Source organism: Meles meles, chromosome 6 (genome assembly GCF_922984935.1).
Source record: "Meles meles chromosome 6, mMelMel3.1 paternal haplotype, whole genome shotgun sequence".
In the NCBI taxonomy this organism is placed as follows: Eukaryota; Metazoa; Chordata; class Mammalia; order Carnivora; family Mustelidae; genus Meles; species Meles meles.
The window spans coordinates 24,224,676-24,250,519 of NC_060071.1; the positions used below are offsets into that span (position 1 = coordinate 24,224,676).

Here is a 25,844-nt window from a genome sequence, read left to right on the forward strand (position 1 = left end):
AACGTATTGTTTTCCCCTAGTGTTAGGGTTATATAATTTATGGGGACCCTGTGGTGTTGTCCTCTTGTTCTTTTGGCTTGTCTTGTGGGGGGGGGGGTGCTGCTGCATTGTTCTCCTGTCAATCTTGCTTGGGTTGAGTTGCCCTGCAGTTTATCAAGGGGCTGGGCTCTGTGGAAACCAGTTTTTCAGGCTTTTGTTCTCTCGAGGTTTTTGTTCTTTAGTGGGTTTTGTCGCTTTTCTGAGGGTCGGAGCAAAGAAAATATCTGTCTGCACCCAAGCCTCTGCCTCAGAGAAAAGCCTCAGACTGTTCCCCTCTGGGTGATCCACAACACACAGACTTCCCCTCTCCAGACCTCTGAACAGTGCAACCTCCCATAGGTGGTGTGTACCCCAAGTCACCATCCCAGTGGTCACCTGAGGTCCCTGCTTCTCTCTGCACCCCATGCCACTAAAACTGCGAGTGATATTGGTCCGGGGAGCCCACTTCCAGTGGCTGCCTTTGCCAGGACTTCCATCTGGAGTCCAGGCCCATACCAGGTGCACTCAGACCCAGTGGTCATGAAGGTCATGGAGGGCTGCCTGCTGAGGGATCCTGACCCGAGATTGTGCTGGGTTCTCTCAAGCATGGGCTGGGAATGTCTGGACCCTGTGGTTAGTTGTGGAAGCCTGCAGTCCTAGAGAACACTGGCTGGCGCCCACATCTGATTCTCTCAGGTGCGAGTGGGAGTGTGCTCAGCCTGAATGGTGATGCAAGCAGCAGAAAGTCATGGGCTCAGGGACCATGGACTGGAGGCCCTGCTGGACTCTCTCTGGCATGGGTGGTCACCAGAAGTGACTGTCCTGGGAATGTGGGCTTTGGCCTGTGCCCATGACTGCCTGATTCCACTAGTTTCCCCTTAAGATCTTTTGCTTTTTTTGAGTGCTTTTAACCAGACTCCAAGTTAATGCTGGTCCCCAATCATAGGGCACCTTTTTATTGCGTATTTCTTTCCAATTGGTCACTTATGGTGGCTCCCTCCCCCTTCTGTTTATCCTTCCATATCAGTCCAAGCATTCCCACTCTGCTTTACCTCTCCATTGATGTCTTCTGCCCCCATAGAGATCCAGACGTGTATAACCTTACATCTCAGGCTGATTTCGTGGGTGTTCAGAGTGTTCTGGTAGACACTTAGCTCACTTTAGGGGACGATTTGAAACTGAGTCTCCTATTTCTCCACCATCTTGCCCAAGATTTATAGTTTTAAATGACTATGAGAAAAAAGTAAATATATCAAATAAATAACCTAAACTCCTACCTTAAGATACAAGAAAAAGACTCAACTAGAAAATCAAGTATGTAAAAGTAAATAAATATTTGAACAAAGTCAATGAAATACAAATAACCCCCCCCCCAAAAAACTGTAAAGAAAACCCATGAGACTAAAAGTTACATTTCTTCAAAGGTTAATGAAACTCACAAGACTTTAGTTAGACTGAACAAGAAACAGAAAATGTTAGGAATGAAAGAGGGGCATTGCTAATGATCTCTAAATTCCATCAGAAATATTATTTACCTCATGTTTTCTTGAGGGGAGATGGATATGGAGGAATACAAGGTATAGTTTCACTTAAAATTCAACCATGTGCCACTGATATTTAGATTCCAATCAATATCAGCGCTTATGTCTGTGAAACTTCCAGAAGGTCCCTTGACACTGTAGTATAACCCATTCATATTTATCTATGTTTCTAGCCAATGTTTGTTTTAATTAATCAACAATTTAATCTATTTTAGGAGACCTTCTGTAATCTCAACATTAGATATGTACATTAATGATATGGTGAGTCCTCCATATTTTTCACTCCTGTGGATTCTAGGATTTGGGGCATTTTTGTGTTTAGACCAAAGCATAAAAGCATAGTTATTTTCAGACAAGAAGATGATATTGGGCCAAAGTAAGGTATGTGATTGAGAGAACATCCCTCAATCATCCCTCATCACTCAACAGGAATCATCCCTCAACAGGAATCATCCCTCAACAGGACTCAATAGTGTGTCCTGTTGGGTACAAGCATTAGAAAAGAATAAGAAACTAAACACATTTCATGACAAGCTGGAAGACTGTATGCACTTCCAACCTGTTTAGTTATTTTTCTCAATTTACTGTACACCATGATTCTCAAAATAGATGATGTCATACTTCCGAGGTGAAAATTAGTTCTTGGGAGCAAAAGAAATCTTAAATAGTTGGTGGATCATGGCCCTCCAGACAGCGATCATACACAAGTAGATATAAAACATATCTATGATATTAAAGTTTGAGGGTGTGAAAACTAGGGGGAGATGTCTAAAAAAGATATCCGTGAAGGTGAAAATAATTTTTTTAAAATGTTGAGAAACACTGGGGTGCCTGGGTGGCTCAGTGGGTTAAAGCCTCTGCCTTCAGCTCAGGTCATGATCTCAGGGTCCTGGGATGCAGCCCGGCATCGGTCTCTCTGCTCCGCAGGGAGCCTGCTTCCTCCTCTCTCTCTGCCTGCCTCTCTGCCTAGTTGTGATTTCTCTCTGTTAAATAAATAAAATATTAAAAATATGTTGAGAAACACTATCATACAAGTCTAAAGAAAATCTATTTCTGCCATCTAACTTTAAGAATCAGATGTAATGGAAGCTAGAGCAGTTGCTACAGTTGGTCAAGATTTCCTCAGTAGTAGCAGTTTTTGCAGAGACTGTGGTTCTTTTCCCATTTAGACTCATTTAATATCTTTTTCTTCCAGGATATACTATCCTAACTTAGATCTTAAATATTTTCTGAAAAACTGTATCTGTGTGGTTCCTTTGAAGGGGAAGGCTGCTTGTCTTTCATTGAGACTTTGAGAAAACCCCAAGGTCCACATCTATTTATTTGCTAACAGCAATTTTCAGAATCAAATTTTCTCTGAGACCAGAGAATTACATATGCACAATGTTATACCATTATCTTGGCCCGTGAGATTTATAAATTTCTGTTCAGCAGGAGCCAAAGTTCTGTTGAAAACAAATTATTTAGGGCACCTGGGTGGCTCAGTGGGTTAAGCCGCTGCCTTCGGCTCAGGTCATGATCTCAGGGTCCTGGGATCGAGTCCCGCATCGGGCTCTCTGCTCAGCGGAGAGCCTGCTTCCCTTCCTCTCTCTCTGCCTGCCTCTCTGTGATTTCTCTCTGTCAAATAAATAAAAATCTTTAAAAAAAAAAAGAAAACAAATTATTTAGAGCTACTCTCATACATGCCAACATATTATGAAATATATGGATCTTATAAAAATAACCTCTTTAAAATATGTTGTTGAAATCTTAACTAAGATGATTTTGGTGAAAATATATTTGAAAATAGAATTATAAGATACCACATTATGATAAATATCTCTAAATTTGTCAGTAGACAGGTACTGAAATAAAGAAGACAATGGTATTGTATTAATATGTTTATATTCAGAAGACAAATACACTTTTTAACAATTATGGGGGTTTTTTTTTGCTTAGTTTTGCTTTAATATAAGGGTTAACATTTTATACCTTTACTTAAATCTAGTACTTCAAGATATTTTAATGGTTGACATGTTAAAAGAAGAAAATCTAAATATATTTGATTAACCTTGTGATATCATGTTCTACAGATGACTTAAGAAATACCTTTTTAGGACATTGCTTTAAGCTAGACATAGTTCAATTTCACTGAGTAATCAGTGAATTTGAGATTTAAAAAAGATTTGAGATTTTAAAAAATGGCTTTGCTTTGTGGCAAATATTAGACTGTTGTTATAAAAGAGTAATTTAGTTTAGTCTAATTTTTCCAAATATTTAGATATTATTATTTTCTTCTGAAGATGGTTTTGGAAACATTGATAAATAACAATTTTCTTTTGTAAATGGAATTGTTGGGAACGTCCCTTGGACTTCACCAGATAGTAATCGAGAAACCATATTTTTAGTGGTCTATATATAATAGTAAAAATGTTTTATAACATGCAGTCTTAATAGGATAAGAATATTTTACTTTGCTAAAATAATTATTAGCCAGCCAATTATTGGGTCTATTGGATCTCAGGGGAAGGGCAAGCAGTGCACATTTGAAGGTTGTGCCCATGACACACAAAGACTTAGTAATATGCACCCTTCAAAATCTGTATAGCATGATACTCACAATTTGTGAATATTTTATTGCAAAATTTTATTACATACACAATTCTTTGTGTATATAGATACATTTATATTTATATCTGCATATTCTTTCTTAATAAGTTATTTTTCCTCTTTTTTTTTTTCCTGCCAGATAATGATGGATGCCTATGCCATCTCTAGAGAGTGAGATGACAAATTATTTTTAAGTCAGTTGTTCTCCAGTGGCTACCTGTGGTCTTTTGGACACCCTTGCAGGTATGACTACATTATCAGGGAACTGCATGATTGTTGGGAAAAAAAATCCCGAGAGGGACAGCAGTTGATAGATCTTACTCTTCTTAAGCTTGATGACATTTGGTCGTAACTAAATATCATTAAAAACCCATCCAAGATGCAGATAATAGTGGGCACAGTAACTGGGAGTTGTATCTGTGGGTCATGACAGGTCTTACCAAATGGGGGACTTCCTCAACCATCACTCCTAAGACAGAATCAACTTCTACAAGACCATTTACTAAGTTGCTTCTCATGTTTTTATTTCTATGTTTGACTAATCAAATGGGCTTTTAATTTCTTATGACCTGATATTTTTAGTTTACTTTTGTGATACAGGTACCTAGGGATTGCCAGGCATACAATAGGTTCTCAATGAACTTTTATTGCATATAGATGTATAAGTAGATTATTTAAGTGATTTTGTAAATAACCTGGCCTACTAAGCAGAAAATGATAAATGATGGGAAAAAAGAGGCATGATTTTCAGTGGGATTCAAGCAATCCAGACTGTCTTGGAAATGCATGGGAGAGAAAGTTTCTGATAAAATATGCTGATATTGAAATGTGTAGAGTTACAGTGCAGCTAGCTGTAGTTTCAGAGCTGTGTGAGAGTAAGAAGCAGCTCCCAAATGAAATCAATATGAAAGAGTACCAAAGAACAACTTCCCAGCATCCAGCTGATTAACCTTTTTTCACTAGAAGTGGTGTTTCTCATCTTCCTCCCTCAGAAGATTACTTCTTGGGAACTCTTGGGAATGAATGATACCAGTAAATCTCTGAAACAAGACTCTTCAGACAAGGAGACTGTGGTCTGAGGATCATGCTTTGAAGGTAATGTTTTGTCAGAATAGTCCTTGATTCTAGGAGCAATCATATTTGAGTAGGAAAATAGATGTAGTTTTCTGCAGATTGATAATTTGGCTATATTCTAGTTAAGGATTAATGATTTTGGCTATATTCTAATTGACTCTAGGGCCACAATGCATGGGAATTAAGAGATACAGCTTCTCAGGGCGGTGGTGCAGTCTGTTAAGTATCCAACTCTTGGTTTCCACTCAGATTGTTATCTCAGGGCCCTGAAACCAAGCCCTGTGTCAGGCTCCACACTCAGTGCAGAGTTTACTTAAAACTCTCTCTTCCCCTCCTTCTTCCCTTCCTCTCTTCTCTCTCTCTCTCTTTCTCAAATAAATAAATAAATCTTTTTTAAAAAGAGATACAGCTTTTCTTATATACCTTCATAGATATTCTATATTTTTTGTTAGTATGTTTATGGTGAATATGAAAGATTTCCCTAGCTTTTTTTTTAAATAAATCTTTTTTTATTTATTTTTATTTTATTTATTTTGACAGAGAAATCACAACTAGGCAGAGAGGCAGGCAGAGAGGCAGGCGGAGAGGCAGGCGGAGAGGCAGGCAGAGAGGCAGGCAGAGAGAGAGGAGGAAGCAGGCTCCCCGCAGAGCAGAGAGCCCCATGCGGGGCTGGATCCCAGGACTCTGGGATCATGACCTGAGCTTAAGGCAGAGGCTTAACCCACTGAGCCACACAGGCGCCCCTCCCTAGCTTTTCTTATCCAATGAACTAAGCTCCTACTTGGCTGAATTCATTGTGTTAACAGAAAGTAGTTGCGTGCCTGAGATTTAGTTGTTTTCAGTATCTATTTGACTGGAAGAAAGAATAATAGTTTTGTCTGAAATAATTGATCAAATGAATGAGTGACCTAGAATTTTAAGGTCGGATACAGAGAGAAAGAGACAGATAAAATTCATAGGTAATTGGAGATGTCTATTAGTTTTTAGCTTGGTAAAGAAGAAAAAGTAGCACTGATGTTGATTTAGGAAGGTTTAAAGTAATTTTTCTGGCCACATGGTGAATGCAGCAGCTGAAAATATGGCGTTCTTTTTGTTCTCTGGAGAGATTCATACATAGCACATGTAGAGGTAGAGTATATAAGGATTTCATAGTCCTCAGTGTGCTTCTTAGAAAATGTGTCTCTCACCTTTGCCATATTTTTCCTCTGTACCTTGCAGGTGGTGACCACAAATATGAGGTGAATTTGTTATTGAGGGTGCCATTACTTCTACCACCGACTTCACCAAAACAATGATACACTCTTCTTTATGCTTGGCGATTCCTCTCTTTCCTGTGTTGCAGCGGACACCTCCTGCAGATAAGAAATGCTTAACTGAGAAATGCTCATGTTGGGATATCATCGATGAGACTTTAATTTGGGCATGGTGACTGTTTCCCTTGCTGCCACTTGACTCAATCACAGGAGCCTCAGTAGAGGAAATATTATTATACAAGAAACTCAAAATGGTGGAATTTCTCAGTGCTCCCATAAATATACATTTATAATTTCCATTTGCCATATGGTAAAAATTTTAAATAAGATATATTAAAAAGAAACTGCACAAATTTTTTTTCAAAAATTCAAAACATATTTAAATATCTAATATATAAATTATGTGCCCTCCTCTCTGCCAGTTCTCTCCCCCAGAATTTTCTTCTCTTAAGAGTTGTGTGCATTCTTTAAGTGGATAGATGCACACACACAGACACACATATACACAAACTATTTTGAGGCGTTCTGGAAGTGGGGCCATACTGTACACATTCTTCTGCAAATTGCCTTTCATTTTACAGTTTTAATACTCTTTTCTACTTCAGTAATTTGCATCTGTGTCATTTGTTGAATGACTGCATGACTGTTTTGTAGATGAAATATAATTAAATGTTATAAGAATTTCTCATCCATAGATATTTGTTAGCACAAAATTTTTGTGCAGTGAACCTCCCTATCAATAATTTTGCATTTGTCTCTTATATCATAATAAATTACTTAGCAGTTGAAATACTGGGATTATGCACATTTCAAATTATTACAAGATTTCCTTAAAATGTGGTAACAACTTTATCTTCAAATGGCAATGAACAAGATTGCCAGCTTTCCCACAGTTCACAGACAATGGATTTTATAAATATTTAAACTTTTTGCAAATGTGATAGCCCAAACTATTGTCTTAAATTGTATTTCTTTTGTTTTTGAGTTTGATCATTTTTTCATATGTTTATTAGCCATTTGTATTCTTTAATTTCCTCTTTATGTCCAATTTTGGGGGTGGAGGTTTAATCTTCTAATTTTGAAGAGCTCATTTATTATTGAGGAAAAAACGTTTGGATTGTCAAGCTTTACAGATATTTTTTATGCACTTTTAAACTTTATTTTTGTTATAATAATGTGTATGATTGTTATATGTCCAAGTATAACCATGTTTGCTTTAATGGCTTATGAGTTTCATGACATTTTGGAAAAATATCTATACTGATTTCATAAAACCGTTCACCTATGTTAACTTTTATTCTTTTGTCTTTCTTTTATTCAAATTCTTAAATCATGAAAAATTTTTTTGATTTGAAATCTTAAAGTTGCCAAGTTATTTGCCATTACTTGCGATTATTTGCCAATAATTGCCCATTTATCTGTAATGCCATCTTACACATGTGCTGTATTCTCATCTGTGACTGGCACCATTTTTGTTCTGTGGATCTGTGTGTCTCTTCTTCTGCCTCCTGTTTCATGTGTCTTCTTGTTGGAAGAAATTACAGTTTAGACTGCAATTTCATCAACTTTAATAAATTAATTTAGGGGAGAATTTGGTTTTTAATAATATGTCTTCCTACCCAAGAATAAGGTATGTCTTTCTTTTTATTAAACAATTTTAATTACTGTTAATATTTTCACTTTGTGACGGGGGTTTTTCTTTATTTTCTCCCTTGATATTTTTTCTACATCTGAAAGTTTTGTTTTGGGTGGTAAGTGCTCACCTTACTATTTCTCATGACTTTTCAGATTTTTCCAAAGTACATACCAAAACCTTTGCAAATATTGATCATTTTGATTCTTTTCTTCCAAATGATATTGATTTAATTATATTGATAATGTTCACTGACTGGTACTTTCAGAGCACTTAAATGTGGAATTATTACCCATCCTTAATTTAAGCAGTTTTTAATAGAATGTTTCTTGGGTTTGACCAGTACATTGTTGCTGGTCTTTTACACCAAAAGACTCCAAGGAAAAAAACTATAATCAACAAGATCTGAGTGTGTTAAACTTACTGCAGCAAGGGAAAACACCATTTTGACAATGTTTAATAGTGTTCTAAAAGTTGGCTTTGGGGTCTCGGGTGATGTGATTTAAAATGGGCTTTTCAAAATATAAAACTGGCTAAGAATGGACAAAATCTGTGAAGCAGTAGTATAAGGTTGGCAAAAGAGTAACATGAGGTCCTTGATGTGAGTCTAGAAAAAAAATTGTCTGATAAGCTGTATGCTTATGCGAGTAAGATGTTTTCAATGATAGAAGAGATGTAGCTTATATGAGAAGACTGTAAATGTATTTATTTGTTTGAAGTTCTATCTTTTGTATAGGACTCTGCTAGGGATGGTTTCAAGTCCTAGTCCCAATAGGTAAGTTATTTTTATTTAGGTGGTCTCAACCATCAATGAAATAGGTGAATTTTAAATTTGAAATGTTTTTGTGTATCATGTTAGGTAAGTCTCCCACTTTATATATATTTCTAAGAAATTTTAATCAGGACCAGGTGGTAGATGTAATAAATGCTTTTTGCATAAAAAATTGTATTATTCTTCAAGCTTTTATTATTGTGAAATAATTCTATTATTAAAATTTTCTTTTATTCCTTAAATGAAAAACCCTATTTCGTACCAAAAAGTTGCTCTAAATTTACTGCTAAATTATGAGTATCTTAATTTGATTTTGACTTTTTGCAAGTAAACGATAAAATGAAGTTGATCTGCAATTTTCTTTTTTTCTTTTTTTTAAATTTCTTTTCAGTGTTCCAGAATTCATTGTTTATGTACCACACCCAGTGTTCCATGTAATACATGATCTCCATAATACCCACCAGCAATCTCACCCAACTTCCCACCCCTCACCCCTCTATATATTTGCCATATTTTGATTTCAGATGCTTTGTTTGCATTTAGTAATTTTGAGGATTTTTTTTACTCAATACTGTAGAATGGGTTGAAAATCTTTAGCATTAGTATGAATAGTTAAGTGAACACTTCAGTTAAATAATCCGACCTCTCCTTTGATTTTGGTGGTTTGCAGTAGAACTGAGGCTATCTAGAAAATTTTCTCACCTTTTTCCACAGTGATTTTTTTTTTTTACATCTTTTAATTAACTTGTTTCCTCCTAGAAAATCATAAGCCAAGAATATTTTCCAACACAGTGACAGGAAGTTATGCAAAGTGTTCTTTCATCACTCTATTAATTTCTCATTTCAATTAATATTACTTTTCATCCCAGTTTTGGTTATTTCTGCTATGCTTTTTTTATAATGAACTCATGGATTTTTAGCAACATTAGCTAATCCTTTTCCTTTCCCACAATCAGCTTTTTGGTGTAACTTATCAGTGTGGGGTTTTTTATGTTCTAATTTATTTATATATTTTTCTGTAGTCTTTTGTGTTTTTTAAATAAATTCTAAACATGTATAATACACTTATTTTCATTTGTTTTGGTAATGAAAGATTTGTTCTATTGCAACTTTTATAAAACTTCTCTCATTATGAACACAGTGTAAGCATGCAGAGTGTAAAGAGAAAAGAACAGTAAATTTGCAGACATCAGGAAATCAGGGTCCACCATTATCAACAGTTTTGATATTTATTTGTATTTACAAAAAAGCCATATTTACTTCCTGTTAATTATAAGGTATTTTCAAATAACTTACAGAAATTATAAAACTTCTCTTTCCCCAGGATCATTTTTCAAATTGTATATTTGTTACAAGTAATATATGTCACAAAATTCCAAAATTTACAAGAGGATATTCAGCTCAATTCTGTACTTTATAACTACCTAATTTTCCCTTTTTGGAGAAAACTAGCCTTAAAACTTCTTGTTTCTCCTCTCAGACACACACACACACACACACACACACACACATTTTGTAATGTTGTATAACTTAGTTTTCTGTATTTATGTACTATATAAATATTTTACTATTTCTAGGGACACCTGGGTGGTTCAGCTGGTTAAGCATCTGCCTTCAGCTCAGGTCATGATCCCAGGGTCCTGGGACTAAGTCCTGCACTGGACTCCTTGCTCAGTGGGGAGCCTGCTTATTCCTCTGCCTCTGCCACTCTTCCTGCTTGTGCCCTCTCTTTTTCTCACACAAATACATAAATTAAATCTTTTTTAGAAAGGTATATTTTACTATTTCTAGCAGATCAATTCATATCAGTATTGAGAAGCTTTTTAAATATTTATATTCTTACACAGCTAACATTTCCATAGTTAAATGCAGAGATCTTAACTGTATAATTCATTGAGTTTTCCTAAGTGCATACCCATGTAACTACTACCTTAATCAGGAAGTAGAATCTTTTTATTACTTGGGAACCTCCTCTGCTGCCTCCTTTCAACCACATCTATTTCTCATAGAAAACTGTGTTCTAATTTCTATAATAGATGAGTTTTTTTCTGTTCTTGAGATTAATATAAGTTGAATCACATAGTATGTGCTCCTTCCACCCATCATGATATTAGAATTCATCCATGGTATGTGCTCCTTCCACCCATCATGATATTAGAATTCATCCATGTTATTCTGTATATTAGTGAATTTTAAAACTTGTTCCTTTTAATTGCAGAGTAACTTTCAACTGAATGGGCATATTATAATTCACTTGCCTATTCTTCTATTGATGGACATTTGGGTTGTTTCTGGCCATTTTGAATATGTTAGCAGATCTCTTACATAATTGCCTAAAAATGGAATGTGCTTTATCATAAGATAGAATTTGCTTAACTTTATAGGAAACTTCAAAAATGTTCTCTAAATATTTGGTAGATTTTTACATTCTCAACCCATGCTGGATGATATTTTCAGTTACTATCCATTATCACTAACCTGGGACATTGTCATTCTCTTAAATTTTTATCTATTTCAGTGGGTGTGAAGTGGTGTCTTATTGTGACTTCAATATTCACTGTGTTTATTTAAAAAGATAAACAATTTTTCGTGAGGTTAGCTGCCAGTTATAAATATTATTTGGTAAAATTTCTGTTTCTTTTCTCCAAAGTTTATTTTTTTCTTCCAAGCTTTTATTTAAATTACAGGTGGCAACATTCAATGAAATATTTGATTCAGGTATAGAATTTAGCGATTCAACACTTATATACAATACCAGTTCTCATCACAGCAAGTGCATTTCTTTATCCCCTATCACCTATTTAACCCATCTGCCCACCCACCTCCCCTCTGCTAAACATCAGTTTGTACTCTATAGTTAAGAATCTGTTTCTTGGTTTTCCTCTTCCCCCCCACCTATGTTTTGTTTTGTTTTGATTTATTTTGTTTATTAAATTCCATGTATGAGTGATGTCTTGTGGTATTTGTCTTTCTCTGACTTATTTTCCTTAGTATAATACACTCTACGTCTATTCATGTGGTTGCAAATGGCAAGATTTCATTATCTTTGATGGCTGAGCAATATTCCTTTGTGTGTGTGTGTATATATATATATATATATATATATATATATATATATATAAAGAAGATTTTATATCTATGTATAGAGATATAAGATTTTATCTCTATACATAGATATATGTATATATGTATATATATGTATATATACATATGTACATAGTACATATAGATGTATGTATATGTATGTACATATACATTTATGTATATACACATGCATGTATATACACACGTATACATACATACATATACATATGTATATATACATGTATCTATGTATAAAGATATAAAATCTTTACTGATTTATCAGTCAATGGACATTTGGGCTCTTTCCATAATTTGGCTATTGTTGATAATTCTGTTATAAATATTGGGTGCATGTATCCCTTTAAATTAATATTTTTGTATCCTTTAGGTATTTTGCAAATGATATATCTGATACTGGGTTAGTATACAAAGCATATAAAGAACTTATAAAACTCAACACCCAATAACAAATAACACTGTTAAAAAAATGAGCAGAAGATATGAAGAGACACTTTTCCAAAGAAGACATACAGATGTCCAACAGACATATGAAAATATACTCAACACCACTCATCGTCAGGGAAATACAAATTAAAACTCCAAAGAAATATCACCTCACACCAGTCAAAATAGCTAAAATTAACAACACAGGAAGCAACAAGTGTTGTCAAGGAGAAAGGGGAACCCTCTTGCACTTGGTGGGATTGCAAACTGGTGCAGCCACTCTGAAAAACAGTATGGAAGTTCCTCAAAAAGTTAAAAATAGTACTATCCTATGATCCAGCAATTGCATTACTAGATATGTAATTTATTATTTTTTTAAGATTTTTATTTTATTTATTTGACAGATAGAGATCACAAGTAGGCAGAGAGGCAGGCAGAGAGAGAGGAGGAAGCAGGCTCCCCGCCAAGCAGAGAGCCTGACGCGGAGCTCGATCCCAGGACCCTGGGACCACGACCTGAGCGAAAGGCAGAGGCTTTAACCCACTTTGAAGGAATTTTAGACTTATAGAAAGTTTTCAAAAAATAATAAAGTTCATATGTATTATTTACTTTGCTTTCCTAATGTTAACATCTTATGTAATCATTATTGTAACATTGATACATAAAACAATTATTGAAATATACTAACATTGACATAATACTATTAAAAGTTCTGAGGTCCATATTTTAATTTTGTTAGTTGCCTACTATCATTTTTTTCCTAGTTCAGAATCCAATTCAAGATCCCACATACATTGATTCACAGCATTTCCTTGTCTTAGTACACAATCCTCAACTTCCCCAATGGAGAGTTCCTCAGTATTTCTTTGCATTTCATAACCTTGACACATTTGAGGAAAACTAGATTGTAATCTTGTATGATAGTCTTCAATTTGAATTTTTAAAATATTTTCTCATGACTAGATCGTGATTACGCATTTCCGGTAAAAAGAAAAGAGTGTTAATAGTGTGTGGTTTTCAGTGGACCATATAAGAAATATATGATATCATTATGTTTTATTTCTGTTGATGTTAAATATACTCATTTGGTTAAAGTGATGTATGAAAGATTTCTCTACTACAAAGTTACAGTTTTCTCTTTGTGGTTAGTAAGTACGTTGAAAGAGATATGCAAATATCTTCTTTTTCATCATATATTTACTCACTAATTTTAGCACCCATTGATGATTCTTGCCTACAGCAATTATTACACTCTTTCTTCTTTCTCATTTTTTCCCTTGTGGTGTTGGTTGTTGTTTCTTCATTTTTTTTAATTTTATTTGAGTTCTCTCTTTTTCTTTTTTTTCTTTTTTTTTTCCATTTTATTTATTTTTTCAGCGTAACAGTATTCATTCTTTTTGCACAACACCCAGTGCTCCATGCAAAACGTGCCCTCCCCATTACCCACCACCTGTTCCCCCAACCTCCCACCCCTGACCCTTCAAAACCCTCAGGTTCTTTTTCAGAGTCCATAGTCTCTTATGGTTCGCCTCCCCTCCCCAATGTCCATAGCCCGCTCCCCCTCTCCCAATCCCACCTCCCCCCAGCAACCCCCAGTTTGTTTTGTGAGATTAAGAGTCATTTATGGTTTGTCTCCCTCCCAATCCCATCTTGTTTCATTTATTCTTCTCCTATCCCCCTACCCCCCCATGTTGCTTCTCCGTGTCCTCATATCAGGGAGATCATATGATAGTTGTCTTTCTCCGATTGACTTATTTCACTAAGCATGATACGCTCTAGTTCCATCCACGTCGTCGCAAATGGCAAGATTTCATTTCTTTTGATGCTTAAGATTTATCAATTGTGTTTATCTTTTCAAAAAGCAGTACCTGATTTCATTGAGCTGATCTATGGTTTTTTAAGTTCTCTATTTCATTTATTTCTGCTCTGATTTTTATTATTTCCTTCCTGCTACCAGCTTTGAGTGTTATTATTTCTTTTTCTAGATCCTTTAGGTATAAAATTGTTTACTTGAGATTTTACTTGTTTCTTTTCTTAGATTTTAGATTTTATTTATTTATTTAGATTCTTAGATTTTTTAGATTTTATTTATTTATTTGACAGAGAGAGAGACCACAAGTAGGCAGAGAGGCAGACAGATAGAGGGGGGAAGCAGGCTCCCCACTGAGCAGAGAGCCCGATGTAGGGCTTGATCCCAGGGCCCTGAGACCATGACCTGAGCCAAAGGCAGAGGCTTAACCCACTGAGCCAGCCAGGCACCCCAACATACATTGTTATATTAGATTCAGAGGTACAGTGTAGTGTTTCAACAATCTTATGTATTTCTCAGTGCTTATCAAGATAAGCAAAACTCTTAATCTCCTTTATATATTTCACCCATTCCCCACCCACCTTCCCTCTGGCAACCACCAGTTTCTTGTGGGTATATGAAAGTCTGTTTTTGTTTGTTTTTCATTTTTTTGTTCATTTGTTTTGTTTTTTAAATTCCATGTATGAAGGATATTATATTTGTCTTTCTCTGATTTATATAACTTAGTATTATCCCCCCAGGTCCATCCACATTGTCACAAAGGGTAAAATTTCATTCCCTATGCTTACTGAAACATTATTTATAATAGCTAAGATATGGAAACAGGACAAATGTCCATCAGTGGATGAATATATAAAGAAGGTGTGTGTGTGTGTATATTTATACATGCATATACTCAGCCATAGATAAGCAGTCATTACTAATTTTGATGAAGATCCAGTGTATCAGTCTGATTCTTTCATTTTAGTGGTTATTATGAACTCACTATTAACTCTTTGCTTACTCCAAGTTTGCGAATATGTTCTAAGTTTTCTTCTAGAAGCTTTACATTGATAGCTTCTCCACATAAGTGTAATATCTATCTCAAAACATTTTCTTTTTTAAAATTTTTATTTTTTTATTTCTTTTCAGTGTTCCAGAATTCATTGTTTATCCACCACACCCACTGTTCCATGCAATACGTACCCTCCATGATACCTACCACAAGGCTCACCCAACCTCCCAACCCTCCCCTCCAAAACCCTCAGTTAGTTCCTCAGAGTCCACAGTCTCTTATGGTTAATCTTACCCTCCAGTTTCCCCCAACTCCCTTCTCCTCTCCATCTTCCCATGTCCTCCATGTTATGTCTTATGCTCTACAAATAAGTGAAACCATAAAATTGACTTTCTCTGCTTGACTTACTTCACTCAGCATAATCTTTTCCAGTCCCATCTATGTTGATACAAAAGTTGGGTATCCGTCCTTTCTGATGGAGGCATAATACTCCATAGTATATATGGACCACATCTTCTTTATCCATTCATCTATTGAAGGGCATCTTGGTTCTTCCACAGTTTGGCGATTGTGGCCATTGCTGCTATGAACATTGGGGTACAGATGGCCCTTCTTTTCACTACCTCTGCTTCTTGGGGGTAAATACCCAGTAGTGCAATTGCAAGGTCATTGGTAAGCTCTATTTTTATAATTTCTTAAGGAATCTCTACACTGTTTTCCAAAATGGCTACACCAACGTGCAGTTCTACCAACAGTGTAAGAAGTATCTCCTTTCTCCACATCCTCTCCAACACATGTTGTTTATTGTCTTGTTAATTTTGGCCGTTCTAAATTGTATAAGGTGGTATCTCAATGTGGTTTTGATTTGAATCTCCCTGATGGCTAGTGATGATGAACATTTTTCGTGTGTCTGTTAGCCATTTGTAGGTCTTCATTGGAGAAGTGTCTGTTCATGTCTTCTGTCCATTTTTTGACATGATGATCTGTTTTGTGCGAGTTGAGTTTGAGTAGCTCTTTATAGATCTTGGATATCAGCCCTTTGTCTGTACTGTCATTTGCCAATATCTTCTCCCATTCTGTGGGTTGCCTCTTTGTTTTGTTGACTGTTTCCTTTGCTGTGCAGAAACTTTTTATCTTGATGAAGTCCCAAAATTTCATTTTTGCTTTTGTTTCCTTGTCTTTGGAGACATATCTTGAAAGAAGTTGCTGTGGCCGATGTCAAAGAGGTTACCGCTTCTGTTCTCCTCTAGGATTATGAGAGATTCCTGCCTCACATTGAAGTCTTTTATACATTTTGAGTTTATCTTTGTGTATGGCATAAGAGAATGGTCAAGTTTTATTCTTCCACACATAGCTGTCCAATTTTTCCAGCAACATTTATTGAAGAGACTGTCTTTTTTCCACTGTACGTTTTTTCCTGCTTTGTCGAAGATTAATTGACCATAAAGTTGAGGGTCCATATCTGGGCTCTCTACTCTTCTACTGGTCTATGTGTCTATTTTTGTGCCACTACTATGCTATCTTGGTGATCACAGCTTAGTAGTAAAACTTGACATCAGGCAATGTGATTCCCCCAGTATGGTATGTTATCAGGGTCAAAGTTCATTTTTTCTTCTGTATTTACAGTTTTTATTTTTATTTATTTTTTCACATGGCCTCTTTTATAAGAGAGTTTATTTATTTATTTGACAGACGGAGATGACAAGTAGGCAGAGACACAGACAGAGAGAGAGAGAGAGGAAGCAGGCTCCCTGCTGAGCAGAGAGCCCAATGATGTGGGGCTTGATCCCAGGACCCTGAGACCATGACCTGAGCTGAAGGCAGAGGCTTTAACCCACTGAGCCACCCAGACGCCCCTCACATGCCCTCTTTAGTGCCCATCACCCAGTTATCCCACTTCCCACCAATCTCCCTTTCCGCAACCTTGTTTCCTGGAGTCAAGTTCACTTTTAATGTATTCTTTTAATTGTTCCAGAGTTATTTACTGAAAATAACTTTTTAATTTGGTTAAATTTTAATTCAATTGACATATAGTGTATTACCACTTTCAGAGGTAGAGTTCAGTGATTCATCATTTATATCTAACTCCCATTGCTCTTCACATTATGTGTCCTCCTTAATGCCCATCACCCAGCTACCCCATCCACCTACGTACCTCCACTCCAGCAACCCTGTTTTTTCCCTATAGTCAAGAGTCTCTTATGGTTTGTCTCTCTGATTTTACTTTATTTTATTTTTCCCTCCCTTACTTTATAGTCCTCTGCTTTGTTTATTATATTCACATATTAGAAATCATATAATTGTCTTTCTATGATTGACTTATTTTGCTTAGCATAATACCCTCTGGTTCCATCCACATCCTTAAAACTGTTCAGATTTCATTTTATATTTTTTTTTGATGGCTGAGTAATATTCTATTATATATATTATACAAATATATATAAAAAATATTATATTTATATATAATGGAATTTATATATGGTAGACATATAATTACATCAAATATGATTATGTATTTATTTACATATGTTTAATATTTATAATATATAAATATATATGCATTTTTATAGTTATATATTATATAATGATATTATATATATAATATTCGTGTGTGTGTGTGTGTGTGTGTGTGTGTGTGTGTGTGTGTGTATAACATCTTCTTTATCCACTCATCTGTCAGTGGACAGCCGGGCTTTTCCATATTTTGGTTATTGTAGACATTGTGCTATAAACACTGGGGTGCAGGTACCCCCTTTGAATCACTATGCTTGTATCGTTTGAGTAAATACCTAGTAGTGTGATTGCTGGGTCTTATGTTAGCTCTATTTTCAGATTTTTGAGGAATCTTCATACTGTTTTCCAGAATGGCTATACCAGCTTGCATTTCCATCAACAGTGTAAGAGGGTTCTCCTTCCTCTGCATTGGGCCAACATGTAGTGTTTCCTGACTTGTTAATTTTAGCCATTCTATTGGTGTCAGGGGGTATCTAGTTGTTTTGATTTGTATTTCCCTGATGCCAAGTGATGTTGAACATTTTGAAGGGAATTTTCTTTTTCTGTTCCATTATCTGATGCCTTGTTTGAAAATAAATTGATTATATATGAAAGGATCTCTTTTGAACTCTGTTATTTTTTAAAATTTCTTTTCAGTGTAACAGAATTCATTGTTTATGCACCACACCCAGTGCTCCATGCAATACGTGCCCTCCATAATACCCACCTGGATCCCCCAACCTCCCACCCCCACCCCTTCAAAACCCTCAGATTGTTTTTCAAGTCCATAGTCTCTCATGGTTCTTCTCCCCTTCCAATTTCCCTCAACTCCCTTCTCCTCTCCATCTCCCCATGTCCTCTACATTCTTATGCTCCACAAATAGGTGAAACGATACAATAATTGGTTCTCTCCACTTGGCTTATTTCACTCAGCATAATCTCTTCCAGTCATGGCCATGTTGATGCAAAAGTTGGGTATCCGTCCTTTCTGATGTAGGCATAATACTCCATAGTACATATGGACCACATCTTCCTTACACATTTGTCCATTGAATGGCATCTTGGTTCTTTCCACAGTTTGGCGACTGTGGCCATTGGTGCTATAAACATTGGGGTACAGATGGCCCTTCTTTTCACTACATCTGTGTCTTTGGGGTAAATACCCAGTAGTGCAATTGCAGGCTCATAGGGAAGCTCTATTTTTAATTTCTTGAGGAATCTCCACACTCTTCTCCAAAGCGGCTGCACCAACTTGCATTCCCACCAACAGTGTAAGAGGGTTCCCCTTTCTCCACATCCTCTCCAACACATGTTGTTTCCTGTCTTGCTAATTTTGGCCATTCTAACTGGTGTAAGGTGGTATCTCAATGTGGTTTTAATTTGAATCTCCTGATGACTAGTGATGATGAGCATTTTTTCATGTGTCTGATAACCATTTGTATGTCTTCATTAGAGAAGTGTCTGTTCATGTCTTCTGCCCATTTTTTGACGTGATTATCTGTTTTGTGTGTGTTGAGTTTGAGAAGTTCTTTATAGACCCTGGATATCAACCTTTTGTCTGCACTGTCATTTGTGAATATCTTCTCCCATTCTGTGGGTTGCCTCTTTGTTTTGTTGACTGTTTCCTTTGCTGTGCAGAAACTTTTGATCTTGATGAAGTCCCAAATATTCGTTTTCACTTTTGTTTCCTTTGCCTTTGGATACATATCTTGAAAGAAGTTGCTGTGGTTGGGGCGCCTGAGTGGCTCAGTGGGTTAAAGCCTCTGCCTTTTGCTCAGGTGATGATCCTAGGGTCCTGGGATTGAGCCCAGCATTGGGCACTCTGCTTGGCAGGGAGCCTGCCTCCTCCTCTCTCTCTCTCTCTCTCTCTATGCCTGCCTCTCTCCCTACATGTGATCTCTATCTGTCAAATAAATAAATAAAATCTTAAAAAAAAAAAGAAGTTGCTGTGGTTGATATCGAAGAGGTTACTGCCTATGTTCTCCTCTAAGATTATGATGGATTCCTGTCTCACGTTGAGGTCTTTTATTCATTTCCAGTTTACCATTGTGTACAGTGTAAGAGAATGGTCGAGTTTCATTCTTCTACATATAGCTGTCCAATTTTCCCAGCATCATTTATTGAAGAGACTGTCTTTTTTTCTACTGTATATTTTTTTTCCTGTTTTGTCGAAGATTATTTGACCATAGAGTTGAGGGTCCATATCTGGGCTCTCCACTCTATTCCACTGGTCTATGTGTCTGTTTTTTTGACAGTACCATGCTGTCTTGGTGATCACAGCTTTGTAGTAAAGCTTGAAATCAGGTTACATAATGCCCCCAGTTTTGTTTTTGTTTTTCAACATTTCCTTAGCAATTCGGGGTCTCTTCTGATTCCATACAAATTTTAGGATTATTTGCTCCAGCCCTTTGAAAAATATCAGTGGAATTTTGATCGGAATGGCCTTAAGAGTATGGATTGCTCTAGGCAGTATAGACATTTTAACAATGTTTATTCCTCCGATCCAAGAGCATGGAATGGTCTTCCATTTTTTTGTGTCTTCTTCAATATCTTTCATGAGTGTTCTGTAGTTCCTCGAGTACAGATCCTTTACCTCTTTGGTTAGGTTTATTCTCAGGTATCTTATGATTCTCCAGGCCACAGTAAATGGAATCAATTCTCTCATTCCCTTTCTGTATTTTCATTATTAGTGTATAAGAAAGCCACTGATTGGGGCGCCTGGGTGGCTCAGTGGGTTGAGCCTCTGCCTTTGGCTCAGGTCATGATCCCAGGGTACTGGGATCGAACCCCGCATCGGGCTCTTCACTCAGGGGGGAGCCTGTTTCCTCCTCTCTCTCTGCCTGCCTCTCTGCCTACTTGAGATCTCTGTCTGTCAAATAAATAAATAAAATCTTTATAAAAAAAAGAAAGCCACTGATTTCTGTACATTGACTTTGTATCCTGCCACCTTACTGAATTGCTGTATGAGTTCTAGTAATTTGGGGGTGGAGTCTCTGGGGTTTTCCATATAAAAAATCATGCCATCTGCGAAGAGAGAGAGTTTGACTTCATTGCCAATTTGGTACCTTCTATTTCTCTTTGTTGCCTGATTGCTGTTGAACTCTGTTTTAAACTCTGTGTCATTCTTTTTCATTGAAACTTCATAGTAAATCTTGATACAAGATGGTATATGTCCAAACCTTTGTTCATCTATTTAGATGAATTACTATTAGAATAGTAATACCAGCTTTCTTATGACTACTGTTTCTTATGACTACTGTTTCAAAAATATTTTGAAATTTTTTTGCCTATTTACATTAAATATACTTAAGGACCTATTTGGATTTATGCCTACTATTTGGCTACTTTTTTCCATATTTTTCCCTTTTAATTTATTTCTCTCTCCCTGTTTTGTTTCCTTTTTTTAAAAAAAAAAAGTAATTGCCAAATTATGAGTTAATTGAATGCATTTTAGTTTTCCATATTAAGTTCTTTATTTAAATTTTAGCTTTACTTTTATGTGTTTTTATTTGAGTTCCCATATGGATTATAATGTGTAGCTATAAATTATGATAGTCTTAGAATTAATATTGTATACTTCATTTAAGGTATAAAAACTTTTAGCAAAATCATTAAACTTTGTACTCTTTCATCCTTTGTGTTCATCATATTTTATATCTATATATGATATAAAATCTATATGTTAAAATTATCCTTTCTGCATCAGTATTTTAAAACAATTGAGGAGATATTTGCATTTACTTATATATTTATCATTTCTACTTTTTTTTCAGCCTGAAAAACTTCTTTTAGTATTCTGACAGTGGAGGTGTATTAAGAACAAATTTTCTTACTTCTATTTTTGAAAATATGTTTACTTTCACTTTTACTGAATACATACAATTATAAATGGACATTTTTCTCCTTTTAATACCTTAAGTATGGAATTTTATTCTTTTCTGGCCTCCACTGTTTTTGAGAATACAGACATTCCTTGAATTATTATTTATTTTTATTTATTTTATCTGTTTTCCTCCATCTACTTTTAAGGTTTCCTCTATTTTATTTAGTGTGTATTTAAGTGTATTTTTATTTGTATTTATCCTGTTTGGTGTTCAAACCTTTAGATGTTCAGACTGACTTCCTTCATGAAATTTGACATGCTTGTGGGCATGTGGTGGCTCAGTTGGTTAAGCAACTGCCTTTGGCTTGGGTCATGATCCCAGAGGCCTGGGAATAGTCCCATATCAGGCTCCTGGCTCCATGGGGAGTCTGCCTCTCTCTCTGAGCTTCTCCCTCTCATGCTCTCTCTCACTGTCTCTCTCCAAATAAATACAATCTTAAAAAAAAAAAAGCTAGAGATACTTGTGCCCTTTGTTTCTTCTAGTATTTTCTTCTCCTTACCACTCCCCCCTTTTCATCATGGACTACAACTATACCTATGTTGAAATACTTTCTGTTTTTACATAGATTAGTGATGCTCTGTTCATTTTCTATTTATTTATTTACTCATTAATTATTTAAATATTTTATTTATTTATTTGAGAGATAGAGAGATCACAGAGGCAGAGGGAGAGGGAGAAGCAGAGTTAACACTGATCATAGAGCCCAATCTGATCATGATCCAGGACCATGAGATCATGACCTGAGCTGAAGGCAGATGTTTAACCAGTTGAGCCACCCAGGCGCCCCTTATTATTTATTTAGGAAGGAAGTGAGGGCAGTGCAGAGAAAGAGTCTTAAGCAGGCTTCATCCCTATCACTGGGCCCAATTCAGGGCTCAATCACACAACGCTGAGATCATGACCTGAGCCAAAATCAAGAGTTGGGTGCTTAACTGACTAAGCCACCCAGGTGCCCCTGTGTTCTTTTCTTTTTAAATTATTTATTTATTTATTTATTTATTTATTTATTTATTCTTTTTGTGAGATTTTCCAATTCAGCAATACCTATTGAGATGTCTTCTGGTTCACAGACTATGTCTTCTTTTTTCAATTTTACTTTATATATATATATTTTTTACTTTTGTATTTGTCTTTCTTAGTTCTAGAACATTCATTGGCTCACTTTTATAACTTCAGTTTATCTGCTTATATTCCCATCTATTCATTCATTATAAGCATATTTTCCTTCAACCATTTTGAACATATTTTAATGAGTTTTTAAAGTCCAAAACTGTTAATACCACATTGGGATCATCTTAGTATGTTTCTATTGACATGAATGTAATTGGAGTCTTGGGAAAAAATTAGGACAGAAAAATAATTTCGGATACATGTTGGTTAATAAAAAAGATGTTTTTTATCTTTTCTTTCAATATTAGTAGCCATATTACTATTATTATTAAAACCTAAAGTTATAGTATTTTTCTTTGGTGTTGTAACACATGGAAATATAATCTGTATTATAACAAGAGTATGTAAGATAGAGCAAGGATGAATGTAACTATAGTAGTGCATGTTTTTTATATTTTACATAAAGCTATACTACATAAAGTCTATGTAGACTCTGATAACTTGTGCATACTATAACCTTAGAACAAATACTAGGAAGTACAGAGAATTATAGGTAAAAAGCCAATAGCAGGATTAAAACATGAGGATAAAAATACTTGGTTTAATTGAAACTAAATCAGAAAAGAATGAAGGAAGAAACTAAATACAGAGAGTTATATAGAGAACAAATAACAAAATGGTGGACCTAAAGCCAACCATAGACTTAATTACTTTAACTCTACTCTTATTTGTAATTTCCTTTATTGGACAAATACTGAGTAAACTATTTTAAACTTTGTAGTTTTCCTTAAATTTCATGGATCTTGTACAGTTTTTGTTTTTATGAACTTTGATGCTATGATATTTATCATTAATGGAATCAATACATTTTATCTTCTTGTGGTTTATACTTTTTTCCCCATTCTCATTTGTCATTATACCCACTACATAAACCACAGTAGCCCTGACGACTGCTGGGGAAAAACTTTTTTTTCCCTTTTATTTAAATTTTACTTAGTTAACATGCACAATAATATTGAGTTCTGGAGTAGAATTCAGTGATTCATCACTTAGATACAACACCCAGTGATCATCACAAAAAGTGCCTTTCTTAATACCCTTCACCTATCTGTATTATCCCCCATATACCTCTCTCCATCAACCCTGTTTGTTCTCTATCACTAAGAGTTTCTTATGGTTTATTTCCCTCTCTCCCTTACCCCTTTTATCATATGTTCATCTGTTTCCTTTCTTAAATTTCACATATGAGTGAGATCATATGGTATTTGTCCTTCTTTGACTGACTTATTTCAATGAGCATAATACACTGTAGCTCCATCCACATCATTGCAAATGGCAAGATATCATTCTTTTTGATGGCTGAGTAATATTCTGTGTGTGTGTGTGTGCACGCATGCATGTGCAACGTCTTTCTTTTTATTATGTTATGTTAGTCACCATACAGTACATCATTAGTTTTTGATGTAGTATTCTGTGACTCATTGTTTGCGTATAACACCCAGTGCTCAACACAATGTGTGCCATCTTCTTTATACAATTTTAGTGGACATTTGTGCTCTCTCCACAGTTTACATATGCTGTTGTTGGTAATGCCGCTATAAACATTGAGGTGCATGTACTCCTTTGAATCTATTTTTTTCATCCTTTGGATAAATACCTAGTAGTGCAATTGCTGGCTAGTTCTATTTTAACTCCTTGAGGAACCTCCATACTGTTCTCCAAAGTGGCTGCACAGCTTTGCATTCCCACCAACAGTGCAAGGGGGTTCCCTTTTCTCCTCATCATCACCAACACCTGTTGTTTCCTGTGCTTTTAATTTTAGCCATTCTAAGGTGTGAGGTGGTAACTCTTGTGGTTTTGATTGTATCTCCCTGATGACGAGTGATGTCGAACATCTTTTCATGTGTCTGTTAGACATCTGGTTGGGGAAGAGTTTTAAAACATGAGAAATTTTTACCACCTTTGTGACATTACACTGCCATTAAATATCTTTAATCAAATGTCATCAGAGTTGACCAGCCATATTACATGCTGTGATTAGCTTTCTATAAACAACTTTGCTTTCTGTGTACAAATCAGTGTCAATGAAAAAAATATACATATACTAGATAAAGATCTTTATTAACCTTGTCTCAAACTTTATCCTCAGGCTTCTTCAGCTTAATTAATTGCAAAGAATGAATTATGTATAAGCAAAGAGTGGAGCAGTGGGATAATTTGATTCATTAAGACATCTACTGACTCTGGGTAGTTTTGTCACAACCCCAGTGGAGCTATGGCAACCAATGATTATCAACTGTCTACCAGTATTTCATAGTCTGAAAGAGAATGTTCCCTAAGAGAAAAGGAAAGACAGTGAGTTGTAAACATGACCAGGCAACTATAATGTATATATATCCCTACCCACCACCAGAGTGCTATGTGCTCTAATGCAAGTCTTTATGACCATATACATCACATTAATAATTACCACCAGCTTACATGATCAAACAAACCTACATACCACCAAATATGCATTAGAGCCTGTTAGACAACAGCAATAAATTTCAACTAAAATTAGTTAATTGGCCAATTAATCTACCTGTTCCTGTTTGCTTTTGTGGAAGAAATTAATTTTTAGTAGGCTTAAAAGCTGTATAATGACAGTGGCAGGGAGTTCCTTCTCTGTAGATTATCATGACTTAAAAATTCCTTTTATCAATGCTTCAGGGAATTATTATTCTTTGGTGGTTAGGGTTTAAGTTTCCAATTTGCATATTCAATTCCCCTGAAGCACCAGACTGACAGGCAGTTTGATTGAGGGAACTCCTTGGGATATAAAAACATTATTAGGCACCATTACTAATCATGGTGCTTAAATCAGGACTCCACCTTTAGAGAGAAAATGGTTCTTTCTGCCTTGGCCTCAGGCTGTTGAAGTAATAGAGGATAATAATTAAGCATCACTTTCTGTCTGAGGAAATGACCTATTAAGTGGATTGTTTTAAAGGCTAGTGATGTTGCTATCCATTAAGGAAGAGAGTGTGTATCTAGAGATATTGAAAAATATTTATCATCTGACTTTTTTGGGGAAGAATGTGGGTATGACAAATTTTCTATTTCCATGACTGCTTGACTCTCAGGTTTCTTAATATTTTGTAGGAAA

At 35.6% G+C, this 25,844-nt stretch overlaps 1 protein-coding gene across 1 annotated transcript in view; it reads left to right on the forward strand.

The window, feature by feature from the left end:
• LOC123943846 overlaps positions 1 to 9,183 on the forward strand; it is an 83,749-nt gene extending 74,566 nt beyond the window's left edge. Inside the window, exons 10-12 of the mRNA XM_046008218.1 lie at positions 4,288 to 4,391; positions 5,112 to 5,243; positions 6,441 to 9,183. The gene's annotated coding sequence lies outside the window, so the exon portion shown is untranslated. The remainder of the gene's footprint in view (positions 1 to 4,287; positions 4,392 to 5,111; positions 5,244 to 6,440) is intronic.
• Positions 9,184 to 25,844: the final 16,661 nt, after the last annotated feature.